The sequence below is a fragment of the Lissotriton vulgaris genome, chromosome 8 (assembly GCF_964263255.1).
Source record: "Lissotriton vulgaris chromosome 8, aLisVul1.2, whole genome shotgun sequence".
Classification (NCBI taxonomy): domain Eukaryota; kingdom Metazoa; phylum Chordata; class Amphibia; order Caudata; family Salamandridae; genus Lissotriton; species Lissotriton vulgaris.
The window spans coordinates 1542823264-1542842845 of NC_141696.1; the positions used below are offsets into that span (position 1 = coordinate 1542823264).

The 19582-nt window shown below is 47.8% G+C and overlaps 1 pseudogene; it reads right to left on the bottom strand.

Annotated features, from left to right (window-relative positions):
* Positions 1-1688: 1688 nt before the first annotated feature.
* On the bottom strand, positions 1689-2636 carry LOC147700319 (2',5'-phosphodiesterase 12 pseudogene; annotated as a pseudogene).
* Between the last annotated feature and the right edge of the window lie 16946 nt (positions 2637-19582).

Genomic DNA, 19582 nt, shown 5'->3' on the forward strand with positions numbered 1-19582 from the left:
ATGGGGCAGCCGCCCGCGTCGAGGACCGAGAGGGACTCGGGAAAGCGCCCCAGGTCCCTACCTCCACTCGCAACTCTACCGGAGCCAGGGAAGAAGGCTCCCGGCACCAAAACGGTGCAGACTCGACCTATGGCGAGACAGCCGCCTGCCCAGAGGACCGAGGGGGACTCGGGGCAAAGACCGGAGTCCCAGCGATCTCCTGCGATACCACAGGGTGCCCCCTAGGGATTCACGGCGAGGCAGGGACACCAGGCACCGAAGAGAGGAGCCCCGAAGGACCACACCTCAACGACACCACCCTCCGACGACCTGAAGCCAAAACCTTCAGGGCTGGAGCCGCCGGCGACTCCGCTGAAGTCCCTGCACGAGCCAAGGGTTGTGCGGTCAACTCAGGAGGTGGAGGAAGGGCCAACAAGCCTGTAGAGCTGCAGCGTAGGCTGTCATTTGGGCCCTAGTCTCCTCTGTGCCGGGAAACAGCAGGTAGGAGGGAGACTAGTGGCTGCGCATGTCCTGGGGGAGTCGGCGCCCACTGCGGAGGGAAGACAGGGCCTCGGAGACAAACTGAAGGACCTACCAGCTGGTGAGCAACGCCCCAGGGGCTGTGGCAAAAGACGATGTCGCAGACGAAACCGGCGGCTCCTTTCTTCCGGGGTAGGGGACAGACACTGGGATGACACCGACCTGGAAAAGCACGCCAACAGCAACTTCATCCGGCGCTCCCGCTGTGATTTAGGCTTAAGGTGCTGGCAGGAGTCACAACAATCCAAGTCATGGTGCTCACCCAGGCACCGCATGCAAATCGGGTGAGGGTCCGTCGCCGACATGGGACATGCACAGGAGGTACACGTCTTGATGCCCGAAGGCATTCACACACTGTTCCACTTAATTCCAAAGCGTGAAAAGAATAGAAAGCCTGAAAACAGGCCAGGACACAGTCCGTATCCGCGTTGCACGCGGAAAAGAGAAAAAACTGACATGGCACGCTGGGGTGGGACTTATGTATCCTCCCTGTCATCATGAACACGGACGACGTCAGGGTGGAGTCAGGTGGTGCCGTCCCCCCGGCGCACACTGATACTGTGGCAAAAGGTTTTCCAGATCCAGTCTCACGCTTGGGGATAATTCTACGTTAAGGAATCTGCGGCTAGTAGTCTCTGTCAGATTCACAGGATAGTGAGCCCACGCTGAGACTCAAACCTGGTACCTCAGCGTCAAAGCCGGCAGCTCTGGTCATCAGACAACATCCTTGAAAAGTACTCTTTATGGCTTTTAGGGATGCATATAGAATTATGTAAATGCATAGCAAAGGTTCCAGAATTTGGCCACTATTCCTTGGAAGTAACATTGTATTCACATTGACGTTTTAATATCACACCTATACAATACTTCAATATCACTCTCCCTGATATTGCATGCCTGGGTCAATTGTGGTAATAAAGGCTCTAAACACAGATCCATTACAATAACGCATGGTGAGCATTTAGAACAAGTTACGATACGATGATGTTTTAGAGTAAAGTTGACTTCTTTGCTATTTTAGCACATGTGTTCTATGAACCTAAAAAAATACACTGTACATGAGTCAGTCATTGTCTTAATATAAAACAGCATATGCTTCAGAAACCATTAGGAAAGGGAGAAAAAAACACTCACCACAGCTTTTGTAAGACACTGTGCATGAGCCATTGTTAGTTTGCGATGAGGTATGCTATAATTAATAATAAGCCGTAAGCATCTGGGGCTGGGCAGAGACTGTCCACAAAGACAAGACAAGCCACCTCTTGCAGACAGAGCAGGTCTGCGTAGAAGCCACTGAGCTCCTTGCGCAGTAGGGTCTTCCGGTAGTCCATGTCCAGTTCGTAGGGCATACAATAGGGGTAGAGCACGACCGGGAGTGATCGATCTGTGCGTACATGTCCGACAAGATGTTATAGGAGACTGTGTGGAGGAGCATCTTGGCGCTCACCCACTGTGTGTAGAGGGGCCGCTGTTCAAAGGCGCACACCCGGCCTCCACCGTGCCCCGGGCCTCTATCTTCCAGGCCGTGCCGCACTGCGCGAGGGTTCCGCACGGGCCGGGTTGCAGTGCCGCTTCCGCCACAGCCCGATGTCCGCTTTGGTCGGTGTGTAGACCCGCTGGCAACCAAGGGGGGGCCCAGCCTCCTGACTCTTCGGGCGCCTCCATGAACCAGCTGAAGAGCGAGGCCTCTAGCTGTCCGAACTCTATGTGCAGAGCAGGGCAGATGGGGAAGCCGGCCATAATGTGGCGGGGAAGCTGCGTCTGGCGAAAGGAGGGCGTGTTGCACTCCACTGTATAGCGGACATCACCCATTTGCAAAATGGTGCAGTCCAGCCAGGCCTTGGCATTGAGCAACTCATCGGGCAGCGGCTGCTCCTGGTAGTAGAGGCGCACAGACGGCTCTGCAAGGGAGGCAGATGGGGAGGCCTTTCCACTGCGCTTGCATTTCTTGGCCTTGCTGCTCTGGGCTGCCTTCACAGCGTTGGTTGTGATACAGGCCAGCGCCTGTCCCAGAGGCTCTGACTGGTCCGTTTCATGTGCTTCTGACTGCCATAAAGAGTGAAGGAGAGGGTCAGCTTTGGCTCTGAAGGCACACAGCGTACTACAGCCTTCTCCATCCCGCGGGGTGTGCTACAGGTGCTGGAGCAGGCGTAGGAACGGAGCAGGTAAGCCGGGACACACCGCAGTAGTTTCCAGGCTGAGAACCTCTGCATCAACCCGGTGCCAGGTACACAAGGGTGGTGAGGATTCTAGCTAACTGGACACAGCAAAACAGGAACATTATTGCAATGTTAAGATGGCCGCCTTCTTCACGAATTCTGGACACAGATTTGCGATGTATGTCTGTTTTTTATTTTGATTTCCTGTCACACAGTATGTGAGTAGTTCAACATCTGAACTCTGTAAAAAAAAAAGCATTTGCAATGCACTAGAACTCTCATTTATGCGAGACCTATTGCATTGCAAACGGAACTCTGGACAGACGAGAAGGAACGAACAGCAGAGTGCGCAGGATGGGTGATAAGGCACGGACTGCGGGGGAGGGGAGGCACGGGAAAAAATAGTGCTCACAATCTAAATGCAACATACTGTGCAACACTCGAAGTAAAGAGGCACTAGCCATGGAAGGATACAAATGACGCCATGGTTGCAAAGCGAGCAGCGCATGCGCACTACTGCTACAGGCTCGACCTAAAAATGTAATTTCTTCAAGCGAAATTGCAGAAAGAGATTTTAAAACAACAGTCCATGGCTTCTAATGAGAGGTGTGCAATAATTGCGTTTGCAGAATTTTACAAAATTCCATAACATTTGCACAAATGCAAAATTGTCATTTAGTGCTTTAATTTACCTTGAGATACATCCTCGTATCCATTTTGGATGCAATTATGTATTTCATTCCTGCAGTATTGCAAAATATTCACGTGCTGCGAACAAGAACGGCTCGCAGTTTGGCGGTTCACGTTGTCTGCTAAAATATGGCATAGTAGCGTAATTTTGTGAATTTCAAGTAACAACTATAGCGCAAGTTTATGTTTCTGCAATGGGAATTTTGCCGAAGCCAGGGGCATAACACAGGCCCCCGCAGCCCCCGCGGTGGGGGTGCCCTCTCGGCACTGCACTCTGCCCCGAGAGCTCCTTGATGAGCCCGGAGGGGGTATCTGCATACCGTGCAGGGAGGCTTCCCCAGCTCCGATGTCTGAAGATTGACTGCTGAGCCACGTCCTCACGCTCTGGGAATCCAGTATTTTCTATTCTGCATACATACTTTAATTTTTTTTGCACGTTTAGGCACTGGGAAAATAGAGTCACCGATTGTCGAATGGAGGCGGAGACTTGAACCCTGTTCCTTGGAGCCTAAAGCTGGTAGCTGTGATGACCATTTCTTCGTGTCGCAGCCCCCGTTCTTCTCACACCCTCTCCACTTGTTTATCCTAGTTGTATCCATTGGAGAGAGCTCCCAGCATGCGCTGAAGCAGGGATCTTTCAGAAACGAAGTAATCTAGCACTGTATCTTTCTTACCATGATGGATGCTTTTTATGAAGCCGCATCTTGCAGGATGTGCCCACTGGTATAGGACCTCCCGTTTTTAGTGTCCTTTTTCTTTCCATCAGGAGCAGTTGCTTTCGCTGCTCACATTTCATGTGACAGCCGGCAGGGGCACAAGGAGGCATAGCTGCAAGCTATGTCAGGCAGTGTGTTTTAAACGCCCCAAGCCTTGTATAAACCACGTGCCTGTATTTGGTGCAGCCTGGCTGAAATTAATAGAGAGGAGTAATTATCGATGATGACGACTGCCCAAGCACACGAAAATACCACTTGTTGGACTGTCATAAGTAGCCACTAGGTGCGTGGCAAGCTTTGAAATTATAATAAACTCATTGAAAACCAAACAGGTTTAGAGTTCCTGGCACACCCTGTCCAGGGAGCAAAAACTCAAATATGGCTCATTGTGATAAGTAAGGCAGAGAAAAAAAACAACTGGATTTGTCATCCCGAGGGAAAGACCAGCCCTCCAGCATCCACGAGATCTGCGTGGGGCCCTTTTGCTTGATTGCTGCTCGACGCGTTGTCTGGTCACTTGCCGGCTGGCTAGTGGCCTCCTAGACGATGATCCTTGAAATTTACACTGCTAGTCTGGTTGCTCCAGACTGACCCCTGCTCCCTTCCAAAAGAGGAGCACCCCGGACCCTCCTGGTCCGCACCAGACGCCGTTTCCACTCACCGTGTGGGTTGCCTTTGCCAAGGCCTGTTGACTCCAAATCCGGATCCGTCACCGCCGACAGCGAGAGCCTGCGTGGGACAGCTCATGCCTTCATCCTGGTCGTCAAAGACACCTCCTGGTCCACGTGGCTGCAGAACAAGCGTCCACTCTTCACCTGATTGCAACAACAGCCTCTGGTTCCTTCCTGGTTCCACTCCGGTCACTGGCTAGTGACTTTGAACACTGTCCCCTCTGCTTTCAGGTCCTCTTCTCCCTCGATCCACCCTTGGATCGCACCGGACATCTCCCTCCTGGTCGCCTGCAGCATCTTTCTTCAAGGCTCCATTGACTTCAACGCAGAAACCCGACACACTTTGGCACCTATGCACCCGCAGCCCGTGGGTGAGGTAATAAGAGCATTTCGGTGCTCAAGGGTAGATTGACTCTCCTAGTGTCCAGATATCCAGTCGTTTTAGTCCTAACTAGTCGGAACTGTCTGTTACTTACCTTTTCGTAATTTGTTCTGCCCATTGACTTTGTTCCGCATCTCGCGTGTGAGTTCACACTCTGCACACGCGTCCCGTGGCCTCCTGCTACTTACCTAAGGTTAGGGTAGTGTAGTCCCAGCGATCCTACAGCCTCTGGGCATCCTCATTTCCTCTATTGATTTCCTTATACCATTTACCTAGTATATGGTTTGTCGTGCCCCTAGGGCACCATTGTCATTTTTTGCAACTTATCGTATTTTTCCTAAGAGATTGTCATGTGCTTAGCCCTCTGACCTCATAAAGAGTTCAGAGGTGTTTGTTATTAATAAATATATTGTTTATTTTTTATAACAACCTGTGTGGTGTCCTTTCACCTGGTATTCAAGGGGTTATATGTGGTAAAACAGCTGTCTTCACATGCCAAAAGAGTTTAGCCTAAGACTGCTTTGTCCATGCTACCACTAGGATAGCTGGTCTATAAGGTTGACTTACAACCAATCACCATAAGGGTTGTTTGGACTGATACAAGGTGATCACTAGAACCAGTGAACATCATATATCAGGCCAACTTCTCACACTTTTGACCTGTGAATGCAAACACGCTGGCGGTCTTTGACTGTGAATTAAATGCAATTGTATTGGTGTCCTAACAGGGCACAACGGTGTGTTTGAGAAGAAAAAGTGTGAAAAGCTGTTCCCTTGCAAGTTGTGTTGTTTTGTTCAAATAAAATAACGTCCATTTTATAACTAAAACCAAGCTTGATCAGATATTTCGAATTGCTTTACGACGAAATATAAAGTTGGGCCACTGAACATAAAACCTCTGAATGTCTCTTCTGTGGTTTGTGGTGATTTACCAATATTCCTCTTGAGACACAGCGTTTAGTACAACTTATATCACTGTGGTTACAAAATAAATATTTTCGTGTCTGTCATTTTAGAGCAATCAATCCATTATTCTTTGCAACAACAACATTCCTATGTTAATATTGCCACCTCAGTGCTATTCAGTTTATTGACACTGGACGTTGAAATGCTAGTTTAATCTTGCAGGACTTAAACCTATGCTCTTCAGTCAGGTGGCAGACACATCCATAGAACCCAGGCCGCTCACCAAAAATAATGGTGGGCCCAGTTCATATGAGCAGTTCCACAGGGGATACAAGATGATTCACATACCCCGAAGGTTGCCTCTGCCCACAAGCACGGTGGGTTGTTTGAGGATACAGTTATGTCTTGAGTACAGCCAGTCCAGGGTGTTTGCTGCGCTTTGTCCCGTGAACAAAATGAGACAGTTGGTGAGGATGACCTCTGCAGATACCGAGGCATGGAAGAGCAGGAAAGCTGTTCTGGTGTAGCCCTGTGAGGTGCAGCTTCCCGCAAGGTGCATGTGAGTAATGCGGCTGAACCAGGGGCGCAACCCAGGCTCCCGCATCCCCCGCACTGTTGGGGGAGAGTGGGGGGGGAGGGGGGGGGGGGGGGATTCAAAGCACAGTACTCAGCCCTGAGAGCTCCAGATTAAATCCAGAGGGGGGGCCCTCAGTATACCTTGCAGGGGGCCCCCTCAACTATCGTTACGCCACTGCCCAAGCCACCTTCGGACCGCAAAGCTTACAAACATTTGAGAGTGCACTTCCAGCATAGTCAGGCAGTCAGCGTGAATTTTCATTACTTTTTTTAATTTAAACTCTTTATTTACTTGATGGAACACTTTTTAGAGAATCTCCACTTATTCCTCCCCATAATTCAATGCAATCTTACCGTTGACAGATCATTTCTACTGAACCGCTCTGCAATGTTTCTCAAGTATAATTTCGGATGTATATTCAACGAAATGTCCTTGTGTAGAAGATCTTTTAATTCCAGCATTTGAAGGATCTTTGCAGCAAAAGGGACACAGTTTTTTACGAAGTCTTGGTGTGCTTGTATAATGCGGAATAATTCTCTGAAAAGCAAAATAAATAACTGTTGATAAAATGGCGCTCTACTCCAATACCTTGTTCATTTTTATCCCTCCCTTCTATTCCACTTACTTTACTCTCTCTCGCACCTATTAGGACCCATGAGGGAATTCCCTAGACTTCTTTCCGATCCTTGGGTTCCTGAGGCTGTCCATTTTTTTGCTGATTTTAAATTTCAATGTGAAAAGGGAATGGAATCTTTAATAAGTACCGACTGTGGAAAAGGAATTTTAACTAATTACGAGCTAGTGGCAAGGAAACTAAATTGAGGGAAAATGTAATGAATGTGTGACCTTTTCATGCTAGAACATCGCAATTACACTGTATCCTGCATTTAACGGAAGAGATAAATCGAGGTATAAAAAGTGGGCTCTTAGGGGCCTATTTATCAATAGATGATGCAGCGCAGCACATTAAGCCACCTTGCTGCGCTGCGTGACAGGGAATGGGCAGGAATGAGCGGTTTTTAACTTAATACAGCACATTCCTGCCTTTTCCCAGTGCTGGCGCACAATGTGCAGCCTAGCGCCAACGCAGACACTCTTACACCAGGGTGCAAGCGTGCCTGTGTTGCAGACAAGTTTGTTTTTGTGCAGGAAGGTGTCCTTTCCTGAGGTATTTTCCTCTTTCTGTGTGTGATGCATGCAGCACTAATAGGAAGAGGAAAAAAACGAGGAGAAGAAAAGATATTCATCCTCATTGCGCCTCCCCTGGAAATGCATAGTAGTTCCCATGGTAAATCTGGTAGTGCGTCAAAATCCATGGGTTTTGCATGGGAACACACGCTCCATCCATGGAAGGCCTCCCTCTGGGCAGAGTAACCCAATGCATCGAGCCACTCGGGGAAACATAAGGGGGTCTTTGCATAGCTTGATAAATTGCAATTTAAGGGTTGTGTTGCGGGAATTGAAGGGATCAGAAAGGGCAATGCTCTGGGCGGAAGATCGGAAAATGGAGAGAGCAGGTCCACAATGGGGATCCTTGCATGGCGAGTAGAATCTACTTCAATTCCCGCTACGGACTACTACCCCCGTGAAAATTGTTTATTCTGCTTCACTGTGCTGAATTTATTTCAGCCCAACTCCATCGTGGGTTGAAGTGAAACTGCTATTTCTTTAGGCAATTATTTTTCTGTCCTGAGGATGAACCGATATTATGCATGGTTTGAAACGTCGTCGACCTGAGTACACTAAATGCATAGCTGACATAAATTGTTTCATGCATATGTGTTTATTGTGGATTATCTACTTATGATTTATGATATTCAGATTACCATATTTTGCCTACTACTTTTGTATTCTGTTTGTGTCCCTCCAGTGGGTTAGTCGGACATCGGCTGGTGTCCTACTTCCATCACACTCTGTGTTTTTATCTCTTTGAGATTACTTCTTATCAAGATATTAAACTGTCCGGCTGGACATTTCCAAAAAATATAGTTCTATCTAGTCTATATTTATTTCCTTAACATTCTCCCTGTTGTCTAAGGACCACTGTTTGTAATAATAGGTACCTACCCAAGGTCCTTAGCATATTGCGCCCTGGGTTTCCTTGTTTTGTCCAAATAATGTTTGCACAGGGTGGTCACTCCTTCACCACATGGGAGATTCTTCAGTCTTCTAGTTGCAGTAGAATGTCGAAGGTCCAGAGTTTCGTTTCAAGATTCAGTTTAGGATAAATCTAAAGTCTCTAGACTCAGCTCCTACCTTTATACTAATTAAAGGGGCTGGATTACCTGCTAGGTCCCTCCTATGGGTGGGACCAGGGAAGGGGGTGGTTACACCCCTTTCCCTTTGTAGCTGGGGCTGGAGTGCCTCGCAAATGGTTTCAACCGGGCTATGCATGGACCACCTTGTGTGCCCCAGGCAGTGTCTCATTTCATTCAGCCCTCTTTTCCCCAATACACTATGGCCTGTCTGGGGTGGTGCTAGCACCTCCCAAGACAGGAAACCTATTGTCCAAGAGAAGTGTGGCTCACTGGTTAGAGGAGGCAGACCTGGAAGCAGAGGTCAGACCCGGGACCAGGGTTCAATTCCCGGCTCGGCGGGGTCTTGAGTCCAAAAATGTCCATGGACTCGACAATTCTCGCTCCGGTGCCTACTCGATTCACGGGTTCACACTCTGCGACTCTGGGCAATAGCTTGCTTAATCTCCACAACGGTCCCTCGCGGCGGGATGCGTGGCTTTCACCTTGCGGATACCCTGCCGGGGTTATCTCACAGGGGAATACCAGGACGGGTTCCCTAAGCAAGCGCTTAGAAACCGCTCGGTGATTTGCGCTATATAAATTCCTGTACATTTACATTTACATTTACATTTCCAAGCCTCCCTCGCTGGAAGGACTCCCAGCAGCAGGAGGTCAGACTTGTGTCTGTGGCAGTAGCATCCATTTTGTGATGCTGAGGCTTGCCCTCGGCAGAAGATACCGGGATTAACAGGAACAACATGTCTTCTCCCTCTAGAAGGGTGGAATGCTACCCCCGTCGCCAAAACTGGTGAGGGGGGTAGTATTCCAAAGCGTTTGACACCTCACACAACATGTTTCGATAAAGCCAAACCAAAGGTAGCATTTACCGCGAGGATTATAATGCACTTAAGAGTATATGGTATGGCTATATCATAGAAGAGCTATAATAGAATAGAAGAGATGTAAACTTGTAAAGCGCGAATTGCTGCCCGGGGGCGTCCAAGCGCTAGAATAACCAGAACCTACCAGAGTACAGAGAGGGAGGAACTAGGGTTAAAGGGGGGAGTTAAACAGAAAGGTCTTTAATTGTTTACGAAACACAGTAAGGTTGGGATTTGCTCTGAGATGTAGTGGCAGGATGTTCCAGGTTCTGGATGCATTGTGGGCTCACATCCGCCACACCAAATAAACGCCATGCCGTATGGCGAGTTCTTAAGGGCAAAAAGGAACTGTAGTGAGGATGGTGAGTTCGGGAGATGTCTGACTAGCATGAAGGAAAGATTTTACTACAGAGGTTACTCAAACAAGATCATTGGGAAAGCAGAGAAAAGAGTTAAAAAAGTTAAGAGAATAGATACTCTTACCCCTACACAGAAACCTACCAATTCTGGAAGAGAACAGATCAGAATGGTGACTGACTATAACTCATTCCATGATACTTTACGGAAAAGTCTGACCAAACATTGGAGTTTATTAAAATCAGAAAGAGCTCTCACCAATTGTATTACAGACAGACCTCAAATTTCATTCAGAAGAGGCAACACACTTAGGAGTAAATTGAGTCCCACGGTACCCAGAGATACAAAAATAACAACTTGGATGACTCAACACAGTCTAGGCTTTTACAAATGTGGATTTTGTAGCATGTGTAAATAGGCTAAACATGGTACAACTGTATTTATGGGGCCTGATGGTGTTTCCTTCAACGTCAAGAGTAACATTAACTGTACCACTAAATTTGTGATCTATATCATAGAATGTGAGTGTGGAAAATATTACGTAGGGAGCACCATCAGGCAATTAAAAGAGAGAATGATGGAACATGTCAGGGCAATTGTAAATTGTGATCCCAAATATCCAGTGGCCCTCCATGTAGCCTCTTGTCAAAGTGACAGGACTAGCAAAGTGATTACATTCTTTGGCATAGATTCAGTCCCCCAAGATGTTAGAGGGGGTAATCGTGAATTGAGACTGAGGCGCACAGAGGCAACCTGGATTATGCGTCTTAAGTCTGTGGAACGGGGACTCAATTATGATCACGAGATGCAATACTTCTTGGGTAATTGATAGACAGAATGGTACAATGATTATGGTACTGCAACACATTACAAGTCATACCAACTGATGTTGTATTCAATGTGATAGTGAAATTATGCCATTTCTACATACCGATTGAGGTTGCAGTTAATATGACAGTGTGATTATGCCATTCCTTCATGCCAGGTTAACTCTTCCGTACTCTGTTTAAATTAACATGTGCTTATGGAATATCCCACACATGTGGGTTGATAATGGACTTATGTATATATATACAGAAATTTGAAAATGTACTGCTAAAATGAATTGTACTGAGACACCCACGTGTGAGTGTGACGGGCACCTGTAGCATGTGAAATGTCCAGGCACGGTGCACACTTCTTAGCTCACTCGGAGGACTACCCAAGTCTTCTTTTCGTGGTTCAGTCACTCTGAGTGTAATGTAGTTCTTTTAAAACGTTTTTCTGACTAGGAATGAATTAATTCCTTGATGCGCATACGGTACTTAACCGATCACCAATCACCTACATATTACATGTTTTTACCTCCCCTTCCTAACAATTGTCAAATTCGGTCCTCTGCGTAAGTATAACATTTATATCAAATTTAATGCAGCACTACAATGTGGCCATAAGCTCAATAGGTCAATTGGCCCATAATATGCATGTGGGTTGTGGAGTTCGAGAATTCCAACATGGAACCCAAAATGGATGAAAAACAAAAGCAACAAGTCGCGTACGGTCTAGCTTTCTAACACGGCGCGTCACGGAGAGACACGTCTTAACGCTCGCGTAGACCCGGTCACGTGTCCAAACAGGAACACTGCCTGGGGTCCGGATGCGCTACACGCCGCGTTTATGCTGTATCAAGGTAAGCTGTCTCGCCGGCCTACGCTTCTAGACCAATCTATTTAAACCAATATTGACAGTTATCCAGGAGCATAACTCCATTCTTACTTTGGTATTTTTGCAGATTGAAGTACCATTTACTTCTGAGCCATACACAGCGTCAGTAAGATTTCGGCAGCAAATAGATAAGGCAACGCTTATGTTGCACTCTTAATGTTTCCTCGTATTCCATGACTCACATCGGAAGGAATGACCAGTGTTGCCCCTAATTTTCACAGAACAATACCTTGTTCGCCGTGGGCAATAATTGGAAAATACCACACTGTTGATCTCCAGCCTGAAACTTTGAAAACTAACCAGCAATTGTAAGTTTACTTTACTTACATGTGGTACAACATTTGAACTGTAGGTGAATGCGTAAAACACTTAACCGACATAACAGGGGGAGATGCAGATGCTATCAATTTTTACACATGGTCGTTGGTATGACAGTTTTAAGTGCGCTATATTTTTAGGCTGTAAGTCGGGTGACTCTGTGACAGCAATACAAGGTCAGTCATGTAATTGCATTTATGAAATAATTAAATGCCAAACCTATCCATAGTAACTCAGATTACTCAATCTGATTACAGAATTGACTTCTCAATACAGACTCATACGAAGTATCGGCGGTCAAGGGCCCGGCTGGGTTGGAATTATCACCAGCTGAGCGGTGAGCTTTGATTTATTTTACTTTTGACCTCGCATTTTCACTACGTTGTGTTGTTTTTTGCCTGAACATTTTGAGATATGACAAATAGTGATGAGATTCTTCCTTTTTTCGTGTTCTTCTTATCTCCGTGTTGAAATACTAGACCTTCCTGATCGGAACACAGCCATCTAGGTATGTGATGCACACACCCTTAGGTCCAGAGTTTCCACACTACTCACAGATGCACTGAGCATGCAGTATGATTGAGTCGAACACAGATAGATCACGTTTTAGCCAGAGACTCTGTCTCCTAAGTATAAATATTTCACTACACCCACGTATTAGCGCACAAATCACTTTATAACTGCACAATAAGTGATAATAGTGATAATTGGTACACTTACGACACGGACGTGTTGGGGTGGCACTCAGAAATTGAAGATATTTTGTTATACACTTACTGGAGTAGAAGCAACAACTGAGCATGCAAGACCATGTAACCAGGTCTTATTGTATATTCTAATCTTGCGAGATACATGCTCCATTGTCAATTTTCTGTTCATTTCAGCCCTGAGGAATCGCGAGTGCGATGAAACACGTGTCGGCTGGCTGTTTGCTACATTAAAGACTCCAAGATTTACTCTTCAAAAAAAAAAAAAAAAGGCTGGCTGTTTGCTACATTAAAGACTCCAAGATTTACTCTTCATGAGAGCCTTTGTTATGATACTTCTGTCATTTTGTTCACTATCTTCTTTTTCTGTATATTGTTACTTAACAGTGTATACACCGTCTTGAGTGCATCGGCAGCCGAGTTTGTTCATGTAGGGGTAGTTTCTTTCTACTCTATTGAGTGGTTCAAGGTTTCTCCACTTGCCGTTTTGCACCTGTCCAAAAATACTATTCCTTACTGGTGTGCGTATAAACAGGCAGTGCACCCATAGCGTTACTGATTAAAAGCCTTCAGAATTCTGTGGGCGAACGTCCTGCCGCCTGCTCTGGATCTTTTTATTCTCGGAGCCACTGCTAGAAAGATCTGGCTGGAGCGGAGGCTTCTGTTGGGAATGTAGTGAGTAACTAGGCCGTGAGTAATGCTGGGGCCTGTGTCCCAGAAAGCTTGGTGGGCTATGCACATTGCTTTAAAAAGCACTCTCTGCCGAACCGGTAGCCAGTGGAGGCTGACCAGTCCGGCCCTCACTGATTGTCTACGAGGGATCTTGAGCAGTAAACGCGCAGCGCAGTTCTGCACTATCTGCAGTCTGCGCAGTGTGTACTCTGGGGCACCGAGATAGAGCACATTGTTAAAATCAAGGCGTGAGTGTATACGACCTTGTATAGCTACCTGTTTGGCTTCCATGGGAAGGAGGGGAAAGATTTTATTTAACATCCTCATGATGCCGAAACAGGTAGCCGATAGTTTTGTGGCCTGAACGTTGAAGGACAGAGATCTGTCCAGCCACACTCCAAGGCTCTTGATATTGTTTTTGGGGGCAGGAGTGGGGCCCAGACATGGAGGCCACAAGGAGGGGGGGAGGCCAAGATCTGAGGGGCCTAGGAGCATCAGCTCCGTTTTGTCCCCATTCAACTTGAGGGATGATGAAGACATCCAGGTCTTCACCTCCTCTAGGCATTCTCTAAGCCCGCCTGGCGCAGGCCGGTTTGTCTCCTGCGCCAGTGAGACCACCAGCTGTGTGTCGTCCACATAGGAAATGATCTTAACCTCGAATCGGCGGATGACCTCAGCCAGTGGCCTCATATACAGGTTGAAGAGTGCGGGCTCAGAGAGGAGCCCAGCGGGACTATGCACTTTAGAGGTCTGCTAGAGGACACGGACTCACCCTCAAAGACTCTAAAGGATCTGTCCTCCAGAAAGGATTTAAACCATAACCAGGCTTTGTCCTTGATCCCGGCGCAGGAGAGACGGTCCAGTAGGGTGTCATGACTGACCGTGTGAAATGCCGCGCTTAGATCAAGGAAGATCACTGCCACTGATCCTCCTTGATCCAGGATTTTTCTAGCTTTCTCGGTGACCATGAGGAGAGCGGTCTCCGTCCCGTGTTTCGGCCTGAAGCCCGTCTGGGTGGGGTCTAATAGGTGATGATTTTCCAGGAAGTTCACTAGCTGTTGATTGATATATTTTTCTAAAACCTTGCTCATCCATGGGAGTAGGGAGATGGGATGGTAGTTACCCAAGACAGACGGGTCTACATTGGGTTTCTTGAGTAGCGACCTGACCATGGCCTGTTTCCAGACAGTTGGAACAGTGCTGGAGGTAATGGATGCATTTAGTACCTCTCTAATAATAGGCAAGGTGATTTGGGAGGCAGCCATTATTATGTCAGGTGGGGCAGGATCATCCGTTGAGCCGGATTTGACACTGTGCGCTAGAGATTCGAGGGTAGTGGGGTCTAGTAGGGGAAAATGGGTCAGGGTGGGTTGAGGTGGATAGGGGGGGGAAGCCGGGGGATTGTTCGGTTGGATTGAAGAGTTGATTTTTTTAGGGAGGAAAGCCGAGTAAATAGTGTTGACTTTCTGATAGAAGAACTCAGCAACGTTATTGCAATGAGTGACTGATTTTTCGGCATGTATCGCAAGGGGGGGGTTCGTTAGCTTTTTGACGATCTGGAAAATCTCCTTAGGTTTAGACTTGGCCTGCAATATTCTATCGGAGAAATAGGTGGCCTGGGCTGCTTTTATTTGAGATTTGTACTCGCCGATAGATTCTCGGTAGCGGGTTTTATTGTCAGCCGAGTCATCTAAACGCCAGCGTCTTTCCGACTTTTTACAAAGGCGTTTCTTGTCCCTTAGGGCCTGCGTGTACCAAGGGGCAGTTTTGTGGGAACGCTTCAGCGTAGTCTTGCTCATTGGGAGAGTTGCGTCAAGGGTTTGAGTGAACCAGTTGACATAGGCCTGATTTGCTAGGACAGGATCCTCCTGATCACGGGGTTGAGAGTTGGCAAGTCTGATAGACCAGTTGTCAACCTCGAGACGGGACCAGGCTCGCCTGAGCCTCGAGGTAGGGGCGGATGACACTGGTTTGAGCGATGTCCAGCTAAAGGGGACCAGGAAGTGGTCTGTCCAAGGCAGAGGGACCGATGGGCCGGCTAGGAGATCGGGGCAGTTGCTGAAAACAGGGTCCAGCAGGTGGCCTTTAACGTGAGTAGGGGTAGTGACACGTTGGGTGAGTTGCAGGGCCGCTAGATCGTCTGCTAAAGTGGCGGCTGTGTGGTCAGAAGGGGAGTCAAAATGAAAATTAAAGTCGCCTCGCAGAGTGAAATTAGAGGTGGTGCTGACTCTATCTGCCACACTTGAGGGTAGTTTTTCATGGAACTGCTTCGCGGGGCCGGGAGGGCGGTAAATAAGAATACCTGAGAAGCAAGTGTTGGGTGAGAGTTCGATGTTAAAGCCAAGACTCTCACAGTCCGGGATGGTTTCAGAGGCGGCTCGGCAGTGATATTGTTCCTTATAGATGATGGCCAGGCCTTCTCCTCTCCCTTTAGGTCGGTCTAGCCGTGAGATTTGGAAACCTGACGGGAGAGCATCTACTATAGCGGGATCAGACTCAGAGGTGAGCCAGGTTTCTGTCAGGAACAGTATGTCAGGAGTGAGTTCCTCTAATAAAAGTGCCATTTCAGCGCTGTGCTTTGGCAGGGAGCGACAGTTCAGTAGGAACATGCTTAAGGACATGGTTCCCAAAGCTGCAGACATGCTCAGCTCATGCTAGAGCCTCATCTCACATAAAACCAAGCACTCTGCCTTCAGGATTAATAAGGCCTGCCATAGGAGTGACTGATAGGTTTATATGTGTCTATATATACGGTTAGATATAGGTATACTATATCTAAAGCAAAGGGTGATTACACCACCTTGCCCCAGCTGAGTGATCAGCCAGTGGTGTCATTTTGGATGGCCAGCCAGGGGTGGCATAAGATATGCTGCAGCCCCTGGTAGGCCTTGGATGCACCTATGCCCTGGGTACCTAAGGTACACTTTACAGGGGCTCACAAAAGTGACCCAATTCCCAATTGGTGATGTACCTAAAGTACATGGTATGAATTTAGAGAGAGAACAGATGGGCTGTGGGTCTGATTAGCAGGCCCACAGCCACATTAAAGTCGAAAACCAGTAAAGCAAAAAGCAAAAAGTGGAGTGACCATAGAGAGCAGACCATACTCTCCTACACAACCCATCCCCCCCAACGTAGGGACATTAAACTAACCTTGACCAGTTGAGTCTTCATGTTCTAAGTGGAAATATCTGGAGAGTCCATCTGCATTGGCATGGTCAGTCCCAGGTCTATGTTCCACTGTAAAGTCCGTCCCCTGTAGGGAAATGGAGCACCTAAGCAATTTGAGATTTTCACCCTTCATCTGATTTAGCCACAAGAGGGGCTTATGGTCTGTCTGAATCTTGAAGTGTGTACCCAACAAGTATGGCCTCAGCTTCTTCAGGGTCCAGACCACAGCAAAGGCCCCCCTCTCAATAGCTGACCAACGTTTCTCTCTAGGGGTCAGCCTTCTGCTAATAAAAGCAATGAGCTGGTCTTGACCATCTTTATTCAATTGTGAAAGAACAGCTCCCACACCCAACTCAGAAGCATCTGTTTGGACTATGAATTCTTTGGAGTAATCTGGAATTTGCAGAATAGGTGCAGAGCACATGGCCTGCTTCAGGTCATCAAATGCCTTCCGACAGCTAACTGTCCACTGAGCTTTTTTTGGCATCTTCTTTTACGTCAAGTCATTAAGTGGTGTCACAATGGACCCATAATTCTTTATAAACTTTCTGTAATAACCACACAGGCCCAAGAAAGCTCTGACCTGTGTCTGGGTGGTTGGAGGAGTCCAGTCCTTGATGGTCAGAATCTTGCTCTCCAGTAGTTGAACATGACCCCCACCTACAAGGTGGCCCAGGTACACAACCTTACTCTGCCCTATCTGGCACTTAGTAGGCCTTGATAGTTAGGCCTGCCTTCTGCAGGGCCTCCAAAACCTTCTTCAGGTGGATCAGGTGATCCTCCCAGGTGGAGCTGAAGACAGCAATATCTTCTAGATAAGCTGCACAAAAGTCATCCAACCCAGTGAGAACCTGGTTCACCAACCTTTGGAAAGTGGCAGGTGCATTCTTTAAGCCAAAGGGCATCACCAAAAATTGGTAATGACCTCCTGGGGTTGAGAATGCTGTTTTGGCTTTTGCATCATCAGCTAGTCGGATCTGCCAGTAGCCTGCTGTCAGGTCAAATGGTCTCAAAAACTTGGCAGAAGCCAATTTGTCTATGAGCTCATCTGCCCTGGGAATTGGATGGACATCTGTCCTAATGACAGCATTGAGACCTCTATAGTCTACACAACACCTCATCTCTCTATTACCATCTTGGGTGTGAGGCTTTGGCACAAGGACTACAGGACTGGCCCAAGGGCTCTCTGAGGGCTCAATAACTCCCAATTCTAACATCTTCTGTACTTCTTTCTGTATTCAGTCCCTAACATGGTCAGGTTGCCTGTAGATGTTACTCTTCACAGGCAGACTGTCACCAGTGTCCACCTCATGGGTGCACCAGTTTGTCTGACTAGGTGTCAAGGAAAACATATGTCTGAAGGACTGGAGAACGTGTCTGCAGTCCTGTTGCTGCTGGCCAGTGAGGCTGCCAGCTAAGGCCTCACCATCAACTGAACCATCATCAGGGTTCTGAGTCAACAGGTGTGGGCGAGGGTCACTCTCTTCCTCCTGCCCCTCATCTGTAGCCATGAGCAAGCCCATGTCTGCCCTGTCAACATATGCTTTGAGTCTGTTGACATGGAGCACCATGTGGGGGCTCCTGGGAGTTCCAAGGTCCACCAGGTAGGTGACCTCTCCCTTTTACTCAAAATTTGTGTGGGGTCCATACCATTTGTCTTGGAGTGCTGCAGGGGCCACTGGCTCCAACACCCACACCTTCTGTCCTGGCTGGTACACAGTCAGCACAGCCTTTTGGTCATGCCAAGCTTTTTGAAGTTCTTGGCTAGCCTCCAGGTTTTTGGTTGCCTTCTTCATGTATTCAGCCATCCTGGAGCGGAGACCAAGTACAATGTCCACTATGTCTAGTTTAGGCTTTTTGAGAGAAAACTCCCATTCTTCCTTCGCCAAACACAGGGGCCCTCTTACAGGATGCCCAAACAAAAGTTCAAAAGGGCTGTAGCCAACCCCCTTTTCTGGGACCTCTCTATAAGCGAACAAAAGGCAGGGTAGAAGGATGTCCCATCTACGCCTAAGCTTTTCAGGTAAACCCTTAATCATACCCTTCAAGGCCTTGTTAAATCTTTCAACAAGGCCATTGCACTGTGGATGATAGGGTGTAGTGAATTTGTAATTTACACCACACTCCTTCCACATTGCAGTCAGGTACCCAGACATGAAGTTTGCATCTCTGTCTGAGACAACCTCCTTCGGAAAGCCAATCCTTGAGAAAACTCCCAAGAGGGCTCTTGCCACAACAGGTGCTGTTGTGGTCCTTAGGGGAATTGCTTCTGGGTATCTGGTGGCATGATCCACTACCACCAGAATACATCTGTGCCAGGAGGCTGTTTGGGGATCCATTGATCCAACAATGTCAATCCCTACTCTTTCAAAGGGAACCCCCACCACAGGTAGTGGTATAAGGGGGGCCTTTGTTGTGCCACCTGATTTGCCACTGGCTTGGCAGGTCACACAGGAGCGACAAAACTCCTTGGTATCTTGTGACATATGGGGCCAGTGAAAGTGAGGGACAAGCCTGTCCCAAGTCTTGTTCTGGCCAAGATGTCCTCCTAAGAGAATATTATGGGCTAAGGTAAGAAGGAAGCCCCTGCATGCCAGAGGTATAACCAACCTCCTGGAAGCACCAGGCTTGGGGTCTCTCCTCTGAATTAAGGAGTCCTTTATACCAGTACACTTTATGGGTACCTGTAGCATTCCCAGCAGCCTCAGCAGCAGCTTGCTGTATGAGGGGTTCAAGAGCGGGGCAGTCTAACTGCGCCTGCCTCAAGTCTCCCCTTGAAGGTCCCCCTATCCCAAGAAACTCAACCTGTTCAGGCTCAAGTTCTCCTAGGACAGTTCCTTCAGGGGTCTCACTATCAGCTTCCTGAGAAGGCTGATCTTCACTTTGAGGCAAGGGAGAAGGCACTGCCTTAGCCC